Below are 11,239 nucleotides of genomic sequence, written 5' to 3' on the forward strand. Positions count from 1 at the left end.
GGTGTAAGGAAAATAGAAATGTATGGACAAATGTTTAAGGCCTTTTCCTTTCCTAATTTCCATGTTAGTCTTTCACCTGAAATGTGTTACAATTAGGCGGCTGTCAGTATAGCTGCCATATCAGAACAGGAGGATGAGTGGATGGAGGGAGCCCATGATATTTCTAGGAAGTATTTTGCTGATGGAGCTTTCTCTCTGTTTCTGCCTTCTCTGAGTTGGAGCAGCGGTAAGACACTAATAGACTTTTCAATTACACGGGCTTCTCAGATCCCTCCTTTCAGGAACTGTGCTTCACTGACCCATGGAATTTAACTTCTTCCGTATTTTACCCAAGCGTGTCTGCCTCTCTCTGCTACAGTTCATTGTTAAACCAGCTCTGAACTACTGTGTTTCATCTCCTTTTGCTGGTCTGCTGCTAGCCTGAGCTCTTTTCAAGAGATTTATACTATTGTCTTTTAGCAGCTCCCATGCCTTGTTTCTTTGCTGTCATTCTAGACTTCTGAGTTTCAGGACACCACTGCTGGTTTTGATTGCTCTCTTTCTAACTGTTGTGGTATTTCTGCCTTCGAAGGGTATTATTTATCAGTCTCCTCAGCTCTTCCGCTTCTTTATCCCTCCTTTTCTGGTACTTCCTCTTTTATCACACCGAAATCCATCACTTAGCCCCACCAGCCACTTGGCTATCCATCAGCCTTGCTCCTCTTGGCTTTCCTACCTCTGTTCCTTCTGCTCTGACTACAGGTCCTTTAATTTTCCCCGCTGACCACTGTCTGAGCTACTTCACCCTGCACTGACTCCACACTTCATTAGCTCCTGCTATCTGTGGCAAAGCTCAACCTCCTGGCTTCTTTCATCCTTTCAGCCTCTCTCATCCTCTGGTTGTTCCTTTGACTGTTCCAGTTTTCTCTTAGCTGTCTCATATCTTTGTCTTTATTGTTCTACACTCTGCACCATCTGTTGTGCTGCTGCCTGCATGACTCATCCTGAAAACAATAAAAATCCTACTGCATCCCCAGGCATTACACTAGGGAGCCAACGAAGGCACTCCTGTGTCCAAAATCTACATCAACAGCAGTCAAGCCAAGATCCTTATGGAATTCAGGTACATAATTTTTGTTTAAATCAATAGAAGTTAACTGCCAAATACATCTGAGAATCCTGCCAAAGTTTCATCACAACTCTTAAGAAAAGGAGGCAATTGTTTCCTGGGGCTGGATTTAAAAACACCTCTGCAGGGATAACCTGAAAGTTCTTAAGTTTCTTAGCGAGTAACTTCACTTTTTTTTCCTGCACATACAATTACTGAGTGTTTTATGAGCATAGACAACATATGGTCTGTACACAATGGAACAAACTAAGAAAAATCTGTCACAAATACCAAGATTCATATACACAGTAGACAAGGCAATAAATATGAAGGCTCATAAAACCAGGGAAATGGAATGTTCCGTCAGACCTTTTTTAAAGGTACACAAGGCACACAATGCTTGAAACCAGTGCTACTTAACAAAATGATTAAAAAAACTAGATTTAAATCACCATTTGGTTTCATAGCCTAAGCAGGAATAATTTTAGATGTATGAGGAAGTTTTTTGCCTCTAATGTTTTAAAAGGCAGCAGAAACACATAGTGACCTTAAATATTTTATTGTCTCATCTAAAACATGGATAAACCCAGGCTACCTCACTGAAATCAGTAGAGACAGACCAGTGCAAAGAGAGCAGTCAGGGTTGTAATATTTTGGGTGTGTCTAAGAGCTGTGTTTAGCCGGAGCTTGTTCACTAGACTGTGACTGAACAAGCCTCATTTTACCTACTTTGGATGTTCAGTACAAAGTATTGCCTTTGTGCAGCTACATTTGGAAAATAAATGTCTTTTACTTAAACATTGTAAATAATATCTGAAGCTGACTACAGAAATTCTTTCTACCATTAGTAGTTCCAGCATCGTTATTAGCTACTACTCTTAATCTTTTTCAGCCTTGACACCTTTTAATTTTACTTATCTGCAGTTGCAATAATCTGTTAAGGCCTTGGTTCGCCACTGGATGGCAGTCGCTGCAACGCTATTCACTCTGGGAAGGAAAGTCTGGTTTTAAAAGTAGCGTACTGAAATCTAATACTGCCTTGTACATGAATGTGTACGTGAAATATTACAGTGGTGAGTATATTTGGATGCATTTTTTCTTGCTGCTAAAGTATAAGTATGTGAAAGACTCTTCTGTAGGTTTCACTTAAATTCATTTTCCGATTGAAACTTCAGGGCTTAAAAGCATACAAGAGGATAAGAACTTGCACTTCTATGGCACCATCCAGCCAAAAATCTCAAAGCACTTTATACAGACTAGGTCAATTAAGAAGTCAGCGTGTATGTGTGTATATATATATTATATATATGCTGACTTCATACATAGCTCATAAAAGGAAAAAAAATCTGGAGTATTAAAAACTTGTATGAATTACTCAAAATTACAGTGTTTATGTAGAGAGGTAAAAAATAAGGCCTCAGTCTTTTGATTGAACGTCCATTGTATGTCTGATGGTGGGGAAGGAATTAAATGGCTAAAAGGAACTGACTATTTAAATGGTTAAAATACAGTAAGTGAAGGGATAAGAACGACGTAGTATTGAACTTATGACTGATGTCCATAAATTAGAATTAAAAGTCAGAACATAGATTGCAGAGGTAGAGAAAGCCATGTGGACTTCACCAGGATTTCTCTGTGCATGGTTATAAAATAGGGTGAGTTTACTACTGCAAGGTTTTAGAAAAGTCCGTGCCAAAACCTGGACCTCTTCCTGCTGGCATCTGTCTTGAAGCATAACATGAAAAAGTGTTGACACAGCCCCCATAAAATACTGCAATCTATAAGGTGCATTTACCTAAGTTAGTAGGGATTTCACCCTAGTGTATTTTAAGGCAATGAGAGTCTGTTGTTTCGCTTGGATAGAAATTTAAATGACAGCTTATTACAAACAAGTCCTGTAGACGTCTCTTCAACAGTGAAAGGGAGATAAATGAAAATAGGAGGAAGAATGTGTGCATCAGTGCCTGTAGAAAAGACCCCTTTCAACACCCTTTACAGATGCCTGCATCTGTAAAGCATTAATGTCTGTCGCACAGATGGCTCTTTTTATGCCCCTTTTATAGATGGGATGTTGAGACAGTAACGTGTCTGACTTAAAGTTATGTAGCAGCTTAATAGCAGAGCTAGGAATAAAATTTAGATCAAATTGTCAGTTCTTCATCCTACCAGCAGTGTTAGGCACTGTCAGTTCAGCAGCAAGCATTCACTAGAGTATTTACAATAATTCTTTTTTATTCTAGATATTTTCAGGGTAACAATGACTTTTTAAATGCTTTTGTCAAAGGCCACTTTCTATAGAAAAAAAAAAACAATTTTGCAGCAGCATTTTATTGAAACTTTAAGCACAGTACTTCTTCTCTTGCTTACTAGTTTGTTGGCAAGCTCAGTCTCTTCCATTTCCTGAGATGTGGACCGTTTCACTGCAAGATCATTCCTGGTGTCTCCTTCACCCTCCTTTACATCTCATATATTATTGAAACGGTTACTCCCAGCTCTCTCAATTAGTCCACTGTGCTAAACTTTCTCCCTTGATACATTTTCAAAGGAGCACTGTCATATTTCCACTTCTGTTAGCCCTTTTGCTTGTGCCCCATAAACTGAAAGTGCCCCAAAAGCTGAAATATTACATTATTCTCTTCCAAGCACACCCTCCTTTAAAACTGCCTCTGATCCTCTGGTGCCTCCAAAATTAGAGGACCAGAGTTCTGCTCCGGCATGAAGACCAGCCCGATGGTGCCTCTCTGTCTCCTCCTGTTGCCCATCTGTTTGCAGCCGTCTGCTGTGTCTTGCCCAAATGTAATTTGTAAGCTCCTTGGGGCAAGGGCAGCCTCTGTTTCCACCACACCTCGTCCACGTAGAGGACTCCTTGGCACTTTGGTTACATCCATAGTAGATTTTGCATTAATTAAATTTTATCATGAGAAACTCTACCACCAAATTTCTGACCAACTGTACTGTTTATCTCTGTCAGATTGAGGTTTCAGATTGCTTTCTTTCTAAAGCTCTCTTTGCAACTCTTCCACAGTTTTCCATGTCAGGCTTTCCTTTCTTTTCCTTCCACCCTCCTCCCCAGCTTTCTGCTCGACGGAAAGTGCCAGTGCCCTCATTAGTGTGGCCCAGTTCTTTGCATTTCCAAGGCCTTTATTCAAACCCCTGGCCAGCGACTTTCTCCCTGTTTATTCTCAGCTTTTCTCTGCCTGGGAGCATGCCTCAACACACCCTCCGCTCCTGCTCAATCCTTCCCCATGCTGACGCAATCTGTTTTTTGTTCTGCTGCCTGTCCCGAGATAACCTCGCTCACTGTCCCCACACGGTCACATCCTCTCACTTAGGAAGTTTTCTCCTCAGCTGGATGGTCTTGGTTGGGCAGACTACTGTAAAAACACACAGACCATGGGCAGATAATCTGGGAGACAAAGCACATTAGGTTTTTTTGTACTTTTTGCTGACACCACAGGCAGAGGCAAGTTCTGCATAGAACAAGGCAAATGGCCACATGGCAGTGAAGTTACAGCATCCAGTGCAGCTGGACACATATGTGAGTCTCTGTCCCATCAGAAATGTTGAGGACAAGGAAAAATTGCAGGAATTTAATGATTTAGTGCAGGGGAGGCAGAATGTTCAGTTATTGTTGATGATTCTTTCACTTCTTAGGCTGAGGAAAATATCCCTAAAGAAAAAATGTCCCACAGGGTTAGAAAGACCAGTTGTTCATTAAGAGTTAATTTGGAGTACAGTCCAAAGCTTTGCTCCTGACTGAGATACAAGCTTCTTTATGGTATGAATGTGCGTGAGTCCAGGGTTTTGGTTTGGCCCACTGTACAGGCAGCCATGGCCCAGCTGTAACTGGCATCCAGTAATATAGCACATTTGCCCTAAGTTTGGAGACACTGTTTAAGATTTTCCTGTTGTATGGGGGTGCATACAGTGGAACCATATTTGTGCTCTGAAATTCAGGTGGTGATCTATGAGTAGCTGTGTTGCCCTAATAATTTCAGAACAAATTATATCTGCCTGAAAAGTCTCCTGTATTCTCTTGTGTTAATTTATGAAATGGAATTGCATGTAGGTTAAGTATTAGTGGATGGAAGGAGGTTGCTCTAACTCATGCCTGTTTAGCCATAATGTAGCATGGTTGTAAAACATTTTATTAAAGGCTTTTCGTAACTGAGACTCCCTTGGCCTGTACATGTTTACCTGTCTCATAGTGGGGGCTTGGAAGACACTTCTTATAGGTGGCTTTGTGCTATGTCTGTACTGAAGGAAACATCCTTTGGTCCCAAGGAGCACACTGTGGATTCACATACAAGCTTTAAGGCAGCTCCATGCTAATTGCCCTCCACAAAACCTCTGACACTAGTGGCCTTCGATGATTCCCATTCCAGATTTGTATTTTCTTATTGATTACAGACTACTTTTTGAAGTTCCTATTATTAAAAATATATGGTCATTGCTTGTTCTGTAGTAATGCTTAGAGGAGCAAACTCACATTGGGTTTCATTGCATTGGCTATGCAAACCCACAGATGGTATTGCTGAGTTCACAGTAGGTTGGGTAGGGAGGGAAGAGAAGTCTGGTGATTAGAGAGCTCTTCCTTCAGAGGTACTGCCTGCTCCACCCCTCCAACCTGGTCTCAGGTGGACTTGCATACACAGTGGAATTGAAACTTTTTGTTTGCTGCCAGAAGGTTGTTTCTGACACATTTCAGGGAGTCGCTTGCACCGTACATTTGACATATTTTCTTATCACCTTGAGAAATATCTGCCAAGTTTAATTCTTACCTGTTTTTGCAGTTTGGGAGGAACTCTCCTTTGCTGATTTTCTCCTGGAGCCTCATTGCTCTGCATTTTACTTAGATACATTGCCCTCTAGGGACCTGTGAAAAAATTCCCCGGTGGGAATTGCTTCTGGGTGGACTGTTGGTATTTATGTCTGTGAAGTTGGATGTTTTGTACCCTGTGAACACAGACTTCTTTTAGAGCCAGACAGTCTGAGAAATATAATTGCGCTATGCTTATTTGATGACTACAAGGATACGTGGTTTTGACTTTTCTTATTAATGCAGTACTTTTCTTGCTGATGAAAGGAAAAGACATGGGAAGTGTACTATCTTGGTCAAAGATCTTTCATATGATTACAATTCACCCTTAGTAAAACCCAAGAGTGACCACCAGGACAGCAGATGATGTGGGTTATTTTGAATAGCTTCTGTATATACCATTTGTCTATGTGACTGTTGATATTGCAGGTGCAAAGGGTTAATCTAGTCCTAAAAGGTTTACACATCTGCAGGAAGGCAGACGATACTTAACCTAATTACTGACATATTTAGTCAGCCAGTTCAGGCACTAAAACATATTTTTCTCCCGAGTCCAAAAGAGGACATCCAGTATACGACAGAAGCAGAACTATAGCTTCATGAGCAAAAAAGTCTGCTGACTGGCTGAATCAGTCTTATCTGCTGTAACTAACAGAGAAGACAGGAGAATGATAAAACCCCAGGGGAAGGGCAGGAGGAGACAAAGATATTTACCTTCTGCTCCTTAAAAAGAAAGTTCTTTTCAGCAAGGGGAGTCAATAACTAGAGGTGATGCTTGAAGAGAAGTGCTCCCTGTATTGCTGTGGAAGATGAAAAAGACTCTCAGGAGGGGTTAGGCAACTGAGACGGAGTCCTGCGCTCGTGTTTCAGATGCATGGAGCAGCAATGATAGGTATGTCTCACATAGTGCAGAGCTACCAGGTGGATGCTGACCTGAATTAGGTTATCCACACACTACAAGACAGGGCCATGCAGAGATGCTAGCTGGAGTGCTGGAAGCAGCACAGCTCTATTAGCTTGGTGCCACAGAGATATAAAAACTTGTTTGGTATTAGTTTAGGTGCTAATGTTCACCATACTGTGCTGCTTCAAGGCCTGAAATAAGTCACTTGGTGACATCTAGATCTTCATTGTGTTGTGTAGACATAGCCTATATCTTTAATTTCATTTGTGAGTAGAGCAGTTGAGGTTGAGAATTTCCTTTTGACAAACTGGGTGTAAGGAAGTAGGAAGGTGGAGTTCTGGCAGGAGCATGTATGGACGGGGCGAGTCTTGGAAAGTGGTACCTTAAGGTCTTGAGGACCCTGACAGCGGGGAAAGAAAGAACATCATTGCTGGCATCTGGAGAATGTTTTCAGGCCAGATGTAGTGCCCCTGTATGAAAAGTCCTCCCAGCCAGAGCAGCAGGAAGCATAATGGAAGTCCAATACCAAAATATGCTGACTGTTCACAGAATGACCTCTGTCACTATTGTAATAATTTTCTTCTAGTTTTTTATGAGCTCCATTTTGTTGTTGTTATGTCCTTGCCCTGTTTTAAGCTTTGCAAGAGAAGTTAGATCCTTATGCAGATTCCCACTGATACCAATAAAAATCAGCAGTGCATGTCAGTGAAATCCTGACAAAATGTGAGTTTTCCCTGCAACGTCATTCATCTCGGGATTTACCTGAGAAACTCATTCTTTCCTTCTTTTATTTTATAAAAAGATGAGGTACATTCAGTTGCTTGCAGTTAGTAACATGACAGTAATAAGCCATTAAAAGAAGGATAGGGACTTTGCAGATGAGCTCAGGAAATTCTTGCTGCTCATAAGGGACTCGGCGGCAGTGATTGTGAGGGAAGCTGACGGGAGCTCTGGCAGAGCAGGTGGGGTGAGGAAATATGGAGTTAGACATGGAGGGATAAACAGGAGGGAGGGAGGGAAGACAGTCATATCCTGGGATTTGTAGGTGGTGACAAGAAAACTGTATTTGCTGTGACAGTAGGTAGTGAGCTAGTGGGACATCTGTCATCCTTACTTTCCAGCTCTATGGAAAATACTGTTAGGGCTTCAAAGTTACATTAACTTCTCAAAATGAAATGATCACATAGCATGTTTCAGGGAGGATCACTGTCTACCTGAATCCCATGCATGATCTTTGCCTTTTGCCCTTCGTTTTTTAATTCACTCAGCTGTTTTCTGCACACTTATCAGACATGTAAGAGCCAGGCCAGCATTTCTCGTCGTTATCAAGGATGATACTTTGAGCTCTAAAGAAGTCACGTACGTGGGTAAAAGGCTTGTGATTTGTACAATATATTAGCTACTGTTTTCCAAAGCATGAAAATCAGTGGAGCTTTATAACCCTGTTGTAAATAGGGAAAGACAGACTTTTAACTGATGGAGACAGCACCTGCAATGGAATATGCATTATGAAACCATGAGCATGTTCCTTTATCACAGAACACTGTTGGGAAATACATTAACTGTTAACCACCAGTTAACTGGCAGGTCAGGCAGACAAACCAAGGATTCAATGTAAAGGTCTATTACCTCTTACAGCAACCCTAGGTATGTCAGCTCAACTGGGAAGCTAGCATAAATCAGCAAGGTCTTGTCAGTGTGCTTCCCCTGCTGCCGTCTTATTTTCTAGTGATTTGGGAAAGAGCATATTTTTGTCTCTGGAGATACTAGAATGGTCAGCAGTTACTCTTGTGAATACTTAATCAAAGCAAATAAGTCTTCTCTATGAATAAGTGTAAACTCTCTGTCAGTGCATCCACATTAAAAAAATTAAGTGCTATAAAATATGACTATGACATGTAGGGAAGATGGCAGTTGGTTGTATTTCAATGGTCCACTGATAGGCTATGGCTTTATGAAAAAGGACTTTAATTCCTCAAAGAAGAGCTGAATAAAAAAGAAGGCTAATGATTAATAGTAAAGAATGTTGCTTGGGAAAAGTATTAGCAACTCATTAAAATACCTGAAAGGCAAAATAAGTCTGTTTTGCTTCATAGTAAATTATGTGTAAAAGCTTTCAAAATTTGTGTTGCCTTGAGTATAACTGAATGTGTTTTGGAGGTGGAGGGAAAGCAAGGTGTGGAGCTATGTGCTAGAAGGAATCCAAGTCTTGTCCACTGAGCTTTCCAGAACTGTCAAAATCTGGGGGTAATGTAAAAGACCACAGTCTGAAGAAGTGGCAAGATAGAAGGATTTTTAGTCATACCAGATAGAACTCTACTTTTGGCAAATGGTAAAAGTAAAGTTTCAGAAAATGTTTGAGCCAATCTAACAGTGTGCTGCTTTTTTTAGTGTAATTCTGCATTTTTCTGAACCCTCAGAAACCAGCAAAAAACTAAGCCATGAAAAAAGAGTGATTAGTTTTCTGCCAGCTAAGCTTCCTGACCTGGTTCTTCATAGCATCAAATGAGTCCCTGCACTGGCCAAGGGGAAGGGTGGGAAGATGCAGCCAGGGGTCAAAGGAGGTAGAACCGTCCTTTTGAGCAGCAACTAGCTATTCAGTAAGGCACAGTTTTACAGTATGACAAAGCCAAAATTAACTCAAACACTATGCAAAGAGGAGATTCAAAATAATGCTTTTTTAGCTAGGTGATAGGAACTTTCTTGATTTTTTTTCTGAGAACTGTGTTCACCCCCGTGAGTTGTTGCATATAAAAAGGAACACGAAGTTTAATATTCCAGATTGGGATAGTAACAGAAAGTTGAAATAGAAAATAAAACCTTTTGGAAGTGAAATGAGGGGGATATAGAAACAGGAATTCAGTCACACATCAGAAATCAGGAGAAAGGGAGCAAATCTATTGTTTTACCTTTACGTAGGCTAAAAGATTTCAAATAAATAAAAAAGCCCAGAGACTTACTAACAAATGGCAGCAGTTGCCCAGCTTCCACCAAGTCTTTTTTATTCTGTGAACCAGGCCACCAAACACTGGCAGTCAGTGCTTTGGTTCCAATTTGATCTTGCAGTTGGCACACAAGTAAAAACTCCCAGGGGGTTTAGGTGGAGACCCTCCAGATGGGAATGACAAAATAATTCAAATGTCTTCCCATTTGTTAGGTCATTGCTTTTCTGAATATCTTTTTGGGGTCGTGTGGGGTGTGTGTGTGATGTATGGTGGCATAGTGGGTAAGGAATTGCTTTTTCTTGTTAAATATATGTGACAGATTCCACAAGTGGCTTGATTCTTCTGTCTTTACTAGGCAAAATACCTAAGAAGTTCACTAAGTATTTTGCCTGAATAAGAACTGGAGAAAGGGGCCCAGAATGTGAATTCAGTCTCTGGGTCACCTGTGGATCAGTCACCCGAAGGCTTAAATGGTGAGTCCCTTCATGGCCCTGTGTGTATCCAGGGCAATTTCACAAAGATCTAACACCATCCCAGCTTAATGGGGACCCAACTTTGAATTGCTGCTATTTGAATTGAAGTAAGCCATGGTCCTTTCCTGTTTCTGCTGGGAAGTTCACCAGGCATGTCATGAAAAGGTTATCAGTGTAACCCAACCGGCAGCCATCGTGGGATAAACCCAGGCAATTTCAAGTAGAAGGACAAAAGGTCAGAGCACTGCAAACCCAATACTGCCACCAGCATCTTGGGTTACAAGGTTACAGTACAGGGGAAGGAGGGGGGTGAAGTGTAGCCCAGTAAACACTCAGTCAGCTCTCAAAAATAGAAAGTGACATGGATCCTAATGGGAGAAATATGAAGCTACTGTATAGTACATATTCACCTGCCAATATCACTTACATATGCTGAGAGGGAGGGCAGCTGGCTCCAAACTCCTCTCTGAAGCAGAGGTATATTTTAAAATAAAGCTAATGCATTAAGTTTAAATTACTTTGGCAGCAGGAGAGACTCTGGAACCTGCGTGAACATTTTGGAAATGCTTCACTTTGGATAACAGTATTTCGTGGTCTCTCGGGTTGAATCAATGTTGTTCCAGCAGTTTACACTCAGGTAAAACTGAGTATAGGAATGATAAAGCCCTCTTTCTGATACAGTCATAATCCATTTGAACATCTTTTTGGTTAAACTACTGCATGTTTCCTTTTCATTTGCTGTATGCCAGAAAGCAGGTCTTTGAAGGACTATCTTCAATCTATATTCTTTTCTTCTTAGGAGACCTCTAAGTGGAACATAGTTCATTCCACGTGAAACCCCCTCGGTGCCATCTTTGATTCATGGGTATCTATCTCCTCTACTGCATCATCTGCAAAATTCTATATAAGACAACAGCTTATGTACTGTTGTCTGATACAAGCATAGGGGAAAGATTCTAGCTGTGAGATAAGTTATACACTGCTATTGCAAATTGTATTGGAAATAAATAA

The sequence above is a fragment of the Aquila chrysaetos genome, chromosome 1, assembly GCF_900496995.4.
Source record: "Aquila chrysaetos chrysaetos chromosome 1, bAquChr1.4, whole genome shotgun sequence".
NCBI classification, from domain to species: Eukaryota; Metazoa; Chordata; class Aves; order Accipitriformes; family Accipitridae; genus Aquila; species Aquila chrysaetos.